This window comes from Pinus tabuliformis, chromosome 5_2, assembly GCF_031772625.1.
Source record: "Pinus tabuliformis cultivar Carrire ecotype Pingquan chromosome 5_2, CPIR1, whole genome shotgun sequence".
Taxonomy (NCBI): domain Eukaryota; kingdom Viridiplantae; phylum Streptophyta; class Pinopsida; order Pinales; family Pinaceae; genus Pinus; species Pinus tabuliformis.
The window spans coordinates 429729251-429743922 of record NC_142306.1 but is presented as its reverse complement, the minus strand read 5'-3'; positions in this window follow the sequence as shown (position 1 = coordinate 429743922).

Genomic DNA, 14672 nt, shown 5'->3' with positions numbered 1-14672 from the left:
CTTATCATGACTAACCACTGAATTTCTCTTTTGGAGTGTATGTCTCATGCAAATGACTTTGAAATCTTAGAAGAGCTCTGGAAGGACTTGTCACATAATACATATGATGGTTAAGGCAAAGTATCCATGCTTAGACACGTAGTTGGTGTCATATGCTCCTATGAAAGGCATGAAATCCATAAAGATTACATGACATGGAGGCATATTGTGTTTAGTTGCTTCTCATAATCTTGAAACATGAAAATACTTACTTCCAACATCAAAATATGATTACATGCATTTGAGGTAAACATGTGCCATCGAGTACAACCCTTAACCCAATGTTAACCCACAGTGAAACGATGTGCAAAAGAAAATCAATCTTCAGCTTACCGTGGGGAACAAAAGAAGGCACAAAATACAAATTGATTTTACATGTAACAAATAAATTGACACTAACCCAATTTATTTAAGTATTAACATGTACCATTGTTTTGTGAGACAAAGTGGCATCCATATTTTGAGAAAATAATAAATCCAAGTCATTACATAGGCGTTAAAAACATTCTATTGAATGTATTATTTCATTGCAGAGGTGGATTGACATGAATTTGATACCTGAAAAAGGATAATGCAATGTTATCAATGTTCATGCTATAACATACACAGATGGTATATCCTAAAGATAAAAAATAAACAAAAACGAAGTATTTTTCATATAAAAGGCAATGTTAGGTATCACAAAAAAAACAAAAATCAGTTCTTTTATAATTATAAAAATATTCTAAAACATTAATAATCTTAATCTCATTTGCCTGCTGTCTTATTGATATTACAACTTAGTCTATAAAGGAGATGTGTTAAGAATATTTCATTTTTACTTGAACAATAAATGAAATATTTAGTTGTTCATGTAAAGTAATATAATATTATAATAATAAATATTATATTTTCAATTTTTAATGTGAAGAAGACTTGTAATTCTTTATACAAAATTAAAATATTATACTCCAATAATATTATTATTAATAATATAAATCATAAATAAATTATTTCAATATTTTAAAAATATATTAAAAGTCAAAAAAGAGTAATCAACATTGTGATTCATAAACAAAAAATTTCAATACACATTTAGGGATATATATATGAAATTAGAAAATTATAAACTCTTAGGGTTAAACATTTGAATATTTTCATTATTAGTGCTTGCACTATAGCAATAGATTTGTGTGTTGACCAATGTTATTTATGATTGACCAATCCAAGTTATAACGATAAACTTTGATTTTTTTTCAATATTAATTTTCAAACATTTGATTGGATCTTAATAGACAATTTTCCATTTGCAATTTTTCTAAAACCATAACATGCACTTAAGCTGCAGGGACTATGCTACCCTACCATGCCACAGTGGTTTTATGTTTTGGCCCTCTTTTAAGTATACTGTTCAATGAAGTTTGTCTAAACTCTAGCACAATTTTTTTGAAAATGTAATTTTATAAGTTTCCTTAGTTGTTTTACATCTTGGCCCTCTTTTAAGTATATTTTTCAATAAAGTTGGTCTAAACTCTAGCACAAATTTGTTGAAATTGTAATTTTAGGTTTTGTTGTCTACACAATCCAAGCGTGGAAGAAAAATTTAAAAGGTTTAATTCATTTACAATTCAAAAAATGCTATTTAAAAAGTGAAAAGTTACACACAAGCACACACCATGTGTAATTTTTCATTTTTAAATCACATTTTTTAATGCATAAGTATATATAAGAATGATAGGTCCATCTTAAGCACATATGAGTAACACACCAATAAAATGTCAGTCTTAAAGGAGAAAGTATTTCCTCAAATTTTAATATTTTTCAGCCTATGATAAATTTATATTTAAAATGGATATACTTTAATTTTCACATGTCAACCCCATATTAATCATGAAAGTAATTATACATCTACATTATAATAAGTATTATAGTGTTCAAATGCTACCACATAAGAAGCAATTATACATCTTTATCTGCCCACTCTTTGTACATAATATTGACATAAAATTATTTTATTTAAAGAGTAAAGAATTAGGCATCATTTATATAGCAAGTAAAGAAAAGTCAAATACACATCAAAATTTCACATAAATGCAATATATAATAACTAATATAAAAGCAATTAAAATGTGAAGAATTTAAAATAAAATTATATTACAACACCCTATATAAACTAAATAAGTAAAAAATATATATAATTGTATTTAAAAAAATGTTGTATGACAATTTTGTGCTTGAGAAAAAACACAAAATATAAAATGAATAGTTAAATTTAATGTAAATAAGTAAATAATTTTTTTTGGTTAAAATATAACTAAAATAAGAATATTATTATTTATTCATAAGATTTGTACAATAGGATTCAAGTATTTATATTAAAAGGAAAAGGTGATTTGAATATTTTAGAAAGAAAAATCATATGTATAGTTATCAATACCATATTAAGGAGTTGACAGTATAATGGTAAAATATATTCATGCTATCTGATATATTAGGTATTAATAATGCGAAAAGAATATATATATATATATATATATATATATATATATATATATATATATATAAGAATTGACACTGTTATCATAAAATATATTCATAAAAGTTTAATTGAAGATACAACTATTTCATAAAGTCACAAATAGGTCATTTAGAACATGTGTTTGACAAAGTTGGGAAAACTATGTTTTCACCATACCACTGGAACTATCTTTAGAGTATACTTATATTATATACATTAATGTATTAATGTTACTAAAAATATTTTACAATTAAAATAGACTTTAACTTTTTTTTATTAGGAATAGATTTTTCTTATTTCTTTTTATTTTAATTTATTGCTTCTTAATTTTGACTTTTCTATTTTTCTTTTGATTATTTTTTTTATTTTAATCTTCTTATTTTCAATTTCATAATTTACCCAATACTTCATAACAAAATAATCACTAATTGAACCTCCCACCACAATCTCTTTTTTTATTTTCAATTTACATATAAATATCAAATTTTTACATTTTTCTAATATTTTAAATTCACAAAACTATAATCTTGTATGAATCAAAATGCAATTAATACCAATTCTACCATAAATTCATAATAAATATATTATATATTTCCACTTCTGTTTTTTTAATTGACCCACGAAAGGTTTGAACTTGGCGTGACAAAGAATATAGTACTCTATTATCAAGGCTATCTATTAAACTACGTATTCTGTTCAATTCAAACACGCTTAAATAACGACCGCTCATACATTAATTTATGAAAAACAAAAATTTCAGTTGAAATATTTATTGGTTGGTAATGTCAATATAAACATCGAACATATCTTTTTCATTTCGTAGAGAACGCATATCAACGGGATATCATTTTCGTAGAGAACGCATATCAACGGGAGAAAGAAGCGGTGGATGCAGTTGAAATTAATGGACATGGTAACGGAAATACGGATATAGGCGCACGTTTTTACAGTGACATGAGCGGTACGTTCAAAGGCAAGCATCTCTGATCATTTCAAGATGACTTTCTATTCTGTGGCAAGGCTTTCCACATGTCAGTTAAATTTGCATCAGAATACAAGAAGCGTCGATCTTTTGACGTTTCAGCCTCGAACATTTCTCAAATTTATCAAATTATTATTGAATATTGCAAACAATTAGGTATCTTTCGCTTTCCACGCTTTTCTCACGGGACAGTTAAAGTCAGCATCAAGACGCAATAAGGGGGTGAGGCTTCCTCCTCGTCCATGAATGTGTAGAAGTTAGGTTAAGTGAGCTTATCTATATTCAGGGCTTCCTTCTCCTTCAAGAATGTGTACAAGTTAGGCATATGTTAATATAAAGTTAAAAAAAATTGAAATAAGTTTATTTATATTAAATTTATATGTTTTTCTTTTTAATTTAACGATTTTATAAATACTGCAGGGAAGTTTTTGTTGGATAATTTTATTATTTATTTATATAGTGTGGAGATAGGTTTTCTCGTGTTAGTGGTTTAGGGTTTTTTTATTCTTTAAGTTAGTGAATTTAAGAGGGAGTAAGGTTTTCTAGTAAGTAAGAAAAGTTATATGAAAGTTTGTAAATTAAAAATAATTAAATGATTTGAGCATTTCACCAATAAATTATGTAATTATTAAGATATATGGAATATCATTTCCAAATAAAATTTAATACAATTGGGAGAAATCTGTCTAACATTTCATTTTAAAAAAATTCAATACTAAAATAATCCTTTAAATGTTTTATATAGCCACTCTCTCACTCTTTTTATATTATTTGTACAAAATACAACAATACAATTAGGAGAAATCCCTATAACATTTCATTTTTTAAAAAATCAATACTAAAATAACCATTTAAATGTTTTATATAGCTGCTCTCTCTCACTCCTTTTATATTATTTGTACAAAATAGAATATGTCCACTCATGCAAAATTTCTAGTTATTAATTCACTAATATATTTATTATTCATCTCTTCACACATCCCTTCCATAATTAATTCTAATTTCTAAAAATACATATAAATTTTTCCTCTCTCAATAATTTTTGCAATATTCAAAGTTTCCTATTATCATTACTAACTTTCTTGATTATTTCAAATGAAATTTATTTTTTTAATTAAAAAGAAGAATGTAAACTTGTATATTAAATTCATGCAGCAGCCCAAAATAAACATGTAATTAAATTTCTAGTTAATATCAAATTCAAATCGGAGTAGCACTTACTTGTGTTACCTGTGGTTGACGTCCACTAACGGCAACAACGTTTGATTGGAGAAGATAAGCTATGTGCATAACAACATCTATAACAATGGGAGAGCCACATTGTAAAGTTTTCCATAGGTGACTAACTATATGAATGAATTGTGGATAACAAGATGAAGGATCAGGCAATTTTATTATGTTGATGTCTTAAAACAGGAAATGATAAACGAATTACATTTGGTAGCCATCATAATGAATTTATTTATCAGGTATTACCAAGTTGGAAAATAGTAACAACATTTCCAAAGTATATCAGTGCTATGTTTTTAAGAGAGGAGAAATTAAAGTCAATTTAATAAAATAGAATGAAGTGAAGAAACTTCCATTTTTGAAGCTAGTAGACATGGAATAGTAGGAAATTAAGACTAGGAGAAAATAAAAAATATATCTACGAATATCTGGTAGGAGGAAATGAAGGGATGTTCTATCAAGAAGAAAGTTCTTTTAAGGGTATTGATGAGCAGAGCGAGAAACATGATTGCTAATGGTCATAATGATGATCTACATATTTTAAAAAATGTGAAGATATGAAGTTGAGAATTTCCATGATGACCAAGTGATGATAAACGAGGAAGATGTTTAAAATAATAGTGAAGTATAGGAAGGAATGTTGCTAGAAATTTTATAAGGATACCTTGAGAAGGATTGTGTACATAGTGACAAAAGAAGTGAAAGTCAATTAATAGAGGTTGTACTTGACTGATTTGCACTCATTGTTTCATGAGTAGGACTTCCCACAATGTTAAAAGAGGTTGTTTCCACATAAAACCTCACATTTAAATTTTTCATGGAAAATGATGGTAGTAGTGTTTTCCAACTGTTTCAAAATCTAAAATAAAGATACTATTTAATGAGCAAGAATCTCTTGTCTAACTTGAAGAAGGGTGAATTTACGATAAAGCAATAAAGTGGTATTGAGATAGGAACTTGAAGAGATAAGAAAATATTTTTGTGGATGAAAATGATAATTGTTAAGTGATGTATTTGTAAGTCAACATGTATCAACAAACCCTCATGCAAGTAAATTAAGCATGATATAAAATTAAATCATGATAGCAGTATTGGAATTAGTAAGCCAAAGGGTAAATGGATGTAAAACCAAGGGATTTTATTTTTGAGATAGAGGATTTAAATAATAATTGTATAACAAGAGATTAAGACTCAAGATGATGAGGCTCATGTGAAATTTAACAATGTACTTAGATGACTAACACTAATAACACTGATGAGATAACATAGATCCTAGATGGATCTTGAATAATATTAGTTCATAGTTGAATGTTTGTAAAGTAAATGAAATTCTTTCTGATGAATCATGATAAGAATGCTTATAGAGTATTATAAAATAAAATAAATCTCATAAATACCCCCATTAAATAACGATGGTGATTCTGATGGTGATTCTGCTAGTAGAAGAAATCAATTATCTCTACATAGTCACTTTGCTATCTCATATGTTAGGTCCAAGAACCGGTAACTGCTCGAAGCAATAGGTGCATGTCTCCATCAACTTGGTGTTCACCCAATTGTAGAATGATAAATGATATAGAGGTTGGAATATACACCATTTTATTACTTTGATTGTTAGGTGCTTAATGTTTTCCATCAATTCCCATCTGCAAAGATATGATCCCTGCATGAGTGTCATAAAAAAAAAATGCATTGAAATTTTAAATATAAGCCAGAATGCATTGTCATTATGTAACGCGGGGAATCGTAGAAGTTGTCAAAAATGAGAGGATTTAAATGATCAAACTCTTCTACAATAAACTTATTTGACAAATTCATTTTGTGTGCAAAGGATGCCAAATCTTCAGAGCCTCCTTGGATTCAGTTGCAAAGACTTAGGATCAGTCACGTCTTTCAAAAAGTTTAGCGATAAATGATATAGAATCCTTGTATTTGGGTGAATAATATTATTAGTTGCATCTGTAATGAATAGATTTTAAAGTATTTGGATGAGTATTATTATTTTCTTTAGTGTAATTAAGATACATTTTCCTTTAGTAATTAAAATTACTGATTAACAGTTGATTTGACTGTGACTAGTATTTCCAAAATCTTGGTGTGCACATTCGTAGGAATTATAAGTGTTTTTCTGTCTTTGGATTGTGCATTCTATAAGCTTTTGATTCTTTCCCGATATATATATATATATATATATATATATATATATATATATATATATATATAACCTACCCTATTGTCATATTAAGTTTTTAGTGTGGGCCTAATGGTTAAGAGCATGTGTTTATATCCATTTTAAGGTCACAACCAAGCCAGACACTAAATTGGTGTATGAGACCACCTTGTTTGTGGGACAAGGAACCCACCTCCACGCAAACCTGTGACCTCTTAGGACAACTGCTCATAAGGACATTTTTACTTTTTCTGTACCAAAGTACAATCCTAGAAACTATAGCTTGTATGTACTTTTAATCTATAGTTTTGACAATAGTTATTATTAAGATCTCATTGTCGAGTTCATTTTTTTTTAACAAAGCGAACAAGCTACACAATTAAAACAATATACTGCTGAATCCCATAGCTCATTTTATTTTTAATTTCAATCTGGGATCATACAAATTTTAGAGGCACTGTGTACTGGATTAATATTGCAATTGTGAAATAGATAACCATTTATGTCTAAGAGATTAATATTAATAATTTCATTGAATTAGTAGAAAACATAGCAAGGCTAACTTATCTAAACTTCTGCCTGTTATCTCAATCGTTGAAATTGGACAGTGCTAATGATTATGGTTATAAGTAATCAAAATGAAGAAATACAAGAAAGCTATATTGCTAACAACAAAATCATACTAACACTGCTAGAATTTAGGTTTGTGTAATCTCTTTGTGAAGCATCCAGGTTACAGCCAATTGCAGATAAATATGATCGACAAGGTTACCTCAAATGAAGTGCATATCTATTCAAAGTCCAAGCACCAAAAGAAGTTCCTTCACTCGTCAAGAATTCAAAGTGCTAAAATCATTATAGCTAAAATGTATTGTAGCCAATAAGTTTGTTAACAGTTTCCTGGTTTTGTTGTAATTAATGAATGTAAAACTCAGTACCTATTAAAGCTTTGCTATGGGTTTGATATGGTGTTGCCTTCGCGGGTGCGCTTGCAGGCAGGCCATCTAATTAATAAAATGATTTTATTTTGTGTTTTGGGGAGGGATAACCTTCCCAGTCATCCGATCCAGTTTTGGTTTGGGTGGCAGTGTCTCTTCTTGTTATGGTGTGTTTCTGTTGGAATATTTCCTTGGTTTCTTAAGCCTTGGAGTAATTATTTAATGGCCATAAGAATCTCAAGATACGTAAATTTGTTAACGATTTATTAAAGGCATTCCATTTAATTTTTATAACATCTCTCTTCTAACATAAGTTATGATAGATTAAACAGATACTCAAAATATTTCACTCTACAGCACAAAATTTCAATTTATCCTAGCATAAGGTCATGAATCTGTACACTTAATATTGGTGTGACGTATAATTTCAAAAGTCATGGTGAATAAATTTTCTTTCTGAATTCAAGTACCTTCTTAAAAAAATAATGCCACCAATATTCTTAAGCTTTACTCATTTGAATTTTGATTTTATGTTGAGACAATTCTCTAAGTTTTATTCAGACATCATTATTACCTTCCAACTCATGTTTTCCATTATTTAATACTACAAAATTAGTGATTATTAATAATTTTCATGATCAATCAAATAGTTTCAAATTTGGAAATGGTCTGATTGCATGCCATGCAATAGGGGAAAAATATACAAAATAGTAGAGTGAAATGAATCAAGAATCTTCTAAAATTTGTTGAAAAACATGTCATGGTTAATACATATCTGGTTAAAAATTCACTGCATAACTATCACAACAATAATCTAGGTATCTTGGCTCTTATTTTATGCTTCTTTAGTGATGAATCTTGATATTGAGTGACTAATAATATTATTACAGTGTTTGGCTATCATTGCATGCACATGTGGGTGACTTGATTTCATTGTTAGAAATCTGATATTTTTTTAGAGGTCGGATATAGGCTTGAAATTACAATGATATATTACCATTTCATTTCTCACTAAGCTTGAATCTTGATCATTAGTACTCCTTATCTTGCATTCAGTGATCATTTGAGATGTGAATTGGTGGATTGATTGGATCATCTAGTGACTCACATCACATTGCAGTTTTGCTTTAATTAGATATTGAATCTGGTATCCAAGGACTGATATATTCTTGGCAATAAGCTACAACAATCGGATTTCTTGATAGCAGACTAACGTTGGTATAACTTAAAGTTTGGTGCATTCATTAGTTCCTCATTGGTTTTCTCATGCATCATTATAGACAGAAGATTGATATTTCCATGAGCCTCTTTTCTTATTTCTTCTTTGGGTTGGTTACCAGCTCTTTCCTCTGTGGTTCTCTGCTCTCATTAGAATCTCATTGCATGGTAAAACCACTGATAGAAATGTCATTTTCTTGAGTTGTTTATGCTTGCATCCTCTTAACATTTTCTAAATGCTATTTCATAAAATGAAAAGTGCTATAATCAACTACAACAGTTAAAGGTGTGATAGTGCTTCACTAATCTAAAAGTTTCTTAATCCAAGATGTTGCTCACATAGCTCTCTCCATTACAACCATATAACAAAGAGAAATTCTAAATGAGTCACATGACTAAAGGTATATAGTTTGTTATGACTCATTGATTCATTGGAAAAGTTTTTTTTGTGATCTTGTAATCTTGTAATCTTGGATGGTGATAATCTACCCATAATTGACAATGTATAATTCTCTAAAATATCGGTATATTTTCTGTCTATCAACTTATTTTCACATGAATTTTTCCTTGAGAATCCTGTGATACCATGTTATGATGTTGAATGATGGTCATTTCTAAACATTGTAAACAACTGAACTTCACATCCTAAACATTCATTTCTTGTGATTAAACAATACGCCAACTAACATGATTTGATCCACACTGGATGGCATTTTCTTTAAAAATTTTGAGCACTATTGATATGGTATACTGGCATGTTTTTGCGGAGGAACAAATATTTAATGCTGGTGTAACTACTCACCACCGATTCATTTTACAACATAGCTTACATAGTGCTTGAAGTATTTGGATAACTGATGTTGAAATTTGTCACCAATTAAAGTGCTCTGAAATAGTTGCAATTTACAATGGATAAACTCTGATATCTTATCACCTTGAGATGATCATTATTCACTTGCATCTGTTCATTATTTTATGGTTCAATCTGATCTAAAAACACAGAGATAACATTCCTTGAATGCTGATCATATTATTCACTAATTATTTGGGTTGGATTGTTGTTCTCATTATCCTTTAGCGATAGCAGTTGCTTGGCATTTCTCTGGTCTATTATTGCAAGAAAACAACTCTCTGAATATGATCTTCTAATGATGACAACAATTCATTGATGAGTAAGATGTTGTGAACTAATTAGGAGTGCTTACTTAGCTAAGACAGACTAAATCATGTTTTATTGTTTGAACGTTATGATACATCTAAATCGTACACTATGATTTCAGTTAGTTTAATTAACTATTACGATGTGGAGTATAATGTTACATGAGGTTTCGTGATTCAAGGTTAATTGCATATATTGGATAAAGTTGTTTGAGGAGAAATGGGAAGGAAAAACTTGCGAATTTTCTAATGATGATAGATCATGTGATTATGGCCAACTTGGTGCTAGATAGATACTTATGGTGTTTAAGAATGACAATGATGATAGTAGTGTTTCCAACTGTTTCAAAATCTAAAATAAAGATACTATTTAATGAGCAAGAATCTCTTGTCCAACTTAAAGAAGGGTGAATTTACAATAAAGCAATCAAATGGTATTGATATCGGAACTTGACGAGATAAGAAATATTTTTGGTGGTTGAAAATAATAATTGATGTATGTATAAGTCAACATGGATCAACAAACCCTCATGCAAGTAAATTAAGCATGATATAAAATAAATCATGATGACCTAGTGTTTATATGCAACTGCATATAGCAAGTATTGAAATCGGTAAGCCAAAGGGTAAATGGATGTAAAACCAAGGGATTTTAATTTTGAGATAGATGATTTAAATAATGATTGTAATATCTTAACAATGAATTTCACCAGAATTTCCTTGGGGAAGGGAGAATATATGACGAGAGATTAAGACTCAAGATGATGAGGCTCATGTGAAATTTAACAATGTACTTAGATGATTATACCTATGGTGTAAAGGGTCAACTTCGTAGTTAGAAGAAGTGGAAATGATTATTGAAAAGGTAATTGGTATCTTGATGAAAACATAACACTAATAACACTAATGAGATAACAAGCATCCTAGATGGATGTTGAATAATCTTAGTTCATAGTTTAATGTTTGTAAAATATTGAGATGTTCTCATATTGATGATGTTTCATGATATGATGGTATGAGTGTGATCATGCACATGTGGTTCATATTTATATAGTTGTTACAATAGTGATGATGTATCCTTATGATGATGATGATAGGCATATTGACATATTCATTTACCACGTGATAATAGGTATTTAATGTTGAATACTCCTGATGGATATGATATGCATAATGCTATAATATGAGGATTATTGACATGAATGATATGTCCTTGATACAAATATGTTAATGTTATAACTTATGATGGTATTTCATAAGGTGAAGCATGTGATAGTTGCGTACAAATTTATGACATGCATGAGCATGCAGTTCGTTATTATTCATAATGTTGTGATTAATAATGATGAATGTTACATGATGACATGCAAGACTTGGCATGTGGATCATTTTCTATGATACTATGATGGTATGGCTAATGCATTGATTGCATGTTGAGGTGTGATGATTCACAGGATTCCACAAATGGGCCGAGAGGGCTGGTTTATTTGATGATCTCGTGTGATCCCATATGCGCGAGGGAGAATAAGTAACACCATATGGGCTGGGGACAAACTCAATCAACACTACATATGCCAGTGGTTCCTTTGTCTTGTGTAGCTCTTGATGGATAGCTCTTGAAGGGCTATGGGACCATCTTCAGGAGGCCAAGTGCCTGATGTTCTAGGCTAGGTGCCTAGTATTGTATTGGGATGCCGAAGTCTGGTGGGGGTGTAAGGAATTTGATGGTTGGGGTTGTGTGCCTTAGTGAGTTGTGGAGGGAGTGGGCCAACCTTGTGAGATGCCGGTGACATTGAGCATTGTACCAGATATCTGCCTTGGGGCAGATGAGGTCTGAGTCAGGCTCAAGCCTTTGGGCTAGCCATGGACTAGGATACAGACCGAGGAGGCTTATGCCTGATTCCGAAAGTGGAAGGCTTATGCCTGTTTCCGAAAGTGGGAAAAAGGACAAAGATTCCTTGGGATTTCTTGGGTGTTGTGAAACTTTCAATGCCTGCTAGTTATACTAGTTCAGCAGAGGGTGCCAGGATTGTTACATGACGTAATAAATAACAAAATAAATGTAATGTCCCTTAATAATAATTAATAATTAATAAAAATAATAAATAATTAAACTTAACTTCAGGACGAAGTTCCTTAAAGTGGGAGAGTATGTAATGTCCCTTAATAATAAATAATAAATAATAAAAATAATAAATAATAATAAATAAAATAAATAATAACAAATTAATAAATAATTACATGCTTTAAATAAATATAAATAAATGAAATAAAACATGAAAAATAGTAAAAATTAGTAAACCTATCAAAAAGTAAAAACAAAATCATAAAACAAGAAAGGAGTAAGTTGCATGATTGACACATGGCGTGTGTGCATGTGGTTCCCCTTCTAATGTTTGCTCTATTTAATAGATGGTGAGGGAGATGAGAGGCATTCCATCATTCCAATATTCTACCACTCATTCTCTTGGGAGAATAGTGTTCTAAGGTAGAGGAGTCACTGGTAGTAGTACGTTGATTGAGGGCTTGGGGGTGGCCAGTTGTAGCAAGCCATTGTGCAATTGAGCCTATGGTTGGGTGGAGAGTCGTTCCCAAAAGCTTGTTGCTGTTAGCAGGCATCAACCACAGGTAACACAGGTAAGTGCTACTCCAATTTGAATTTGATATTAATTTGAAATTTAATTACATGTTTATTTTGAGCTGCTACAGTTTATACTAATACATATGGTTAATGTCTAACTTGGATTTCAAATTCCATAACTAAATCAGATATATTTCTAGCCTGGATGCTCACTCTTATGAAATGCATGTAATTATCCTTGTAGGAATATTACTTTCATAAATTTACATATTCATAATGTAACTTTGATGAGATGCACACAAACGATATCATTCATGAAATATTGAATCTATCAACATTACTACTAATACCAATAAAATTAGTACCAATGGTGAGCTTATGATCATAAATTCAAATAAACATTTTCATGGTAGGAAGAAAACCAATATAACATAGAAAATTTCTATGTTATCTACATTTCATTTACTCATGGTGAGACGTCAATGGTCATGGAGGTCTTAGGATTGCATGTAGCTATAGCTTGCCACTTAATAGTTCACTTTGCATTACATATGCATGTGGTTCTTCATATCCACTTGAAAGGTCATTAATATATTTGTACAAGTAAATAAATTCAATAGTACAAATCATATATATCGACCATCAAATCAAAGTCACTTGTTTATACACCCAACCAAACTATCCAATGGCATTAGGTAAATCTTGATATGTTCATGAGTCATATATATTCATGACATCGAGAATTATTAGATGACTTTAGTCTTGGCCCCACAATGTTTAGAAGTACATAAAAACAATAATATTTGCAAATGTTATTACTTCAGGGGTATCATAATGGTCTATATGTTCCTTTCCTTGGTGTTATTTCTCTTGATAATAAACCACACCTATACACATAAAGGTGCACTAATGAATGCTAGAGGAGTGGATATAAAATATAGGTAAGCTTCGAACTAGGGGAAGGGACAAAGGAATTTCATAAAGTTATGAGGTAGCAATGTAATAGGGGCATAGGGGATGGATATAATACAATAGGAGCCACCACTTATGGTGACCACCAACATTGTCTAAAGATGGAGGGATGAAAGTTATTAAAAGAGAAGTAGAGAAAATATAATGATACCTACTAGACACAAACACGAGTGGCTCAAAATCTAGGTAAGGAACCAAAATAAGGGAGAAAATAAAGACTACATATTTGAGCAAGGAATATAGGGAGATGGGCATAGGGGAGTTAGAATACAACCTGAGGAGAAGAGAGGGGGAGTGGTGTTGGAGAAGTATACTAGGCCAAAGGGAAAGTAGTGATGCTCCATCTGAAGCTTGCTATCAAGACAAGGCTTGACACATGGGAATTTGGACGACTTTTTAAGCTATAGGAGAAAGAAAGTGAAAAATAAACTAATGGATTTGACTCTCACAATTCTTATACATGTTCTTGTTTTGCATGCAAAAGTTTAGGATTATGGTTTAAGGTCTATGATCAAATTAGAGTTGTAGTCATTTAAGAGGTAAAAGTTTACAATTCGGCTAGAAATAGGGATATCATATATCACATAATTTACAACATTTATTTCAAGCCTGTGAATACAATTCATTTGATTTTGGCCACCTGATTACAACATTGCAAATTAGAAGTTCTTAAAAATGATAAAATAAATCTCTGAAATAAATTTTCAAATATATCTTCAAAATTTCTTTTAAATTTTCTAACTATATAAAAATTATAAATAATAAAATATCAAACCACAAATGTTACATACATAACAAGAAAACTTATTATCATCATATATACATACATACACATATTCTTAAACCTTCACTCTTAAAGATATATTTTTATATTCGCATCTTTATAA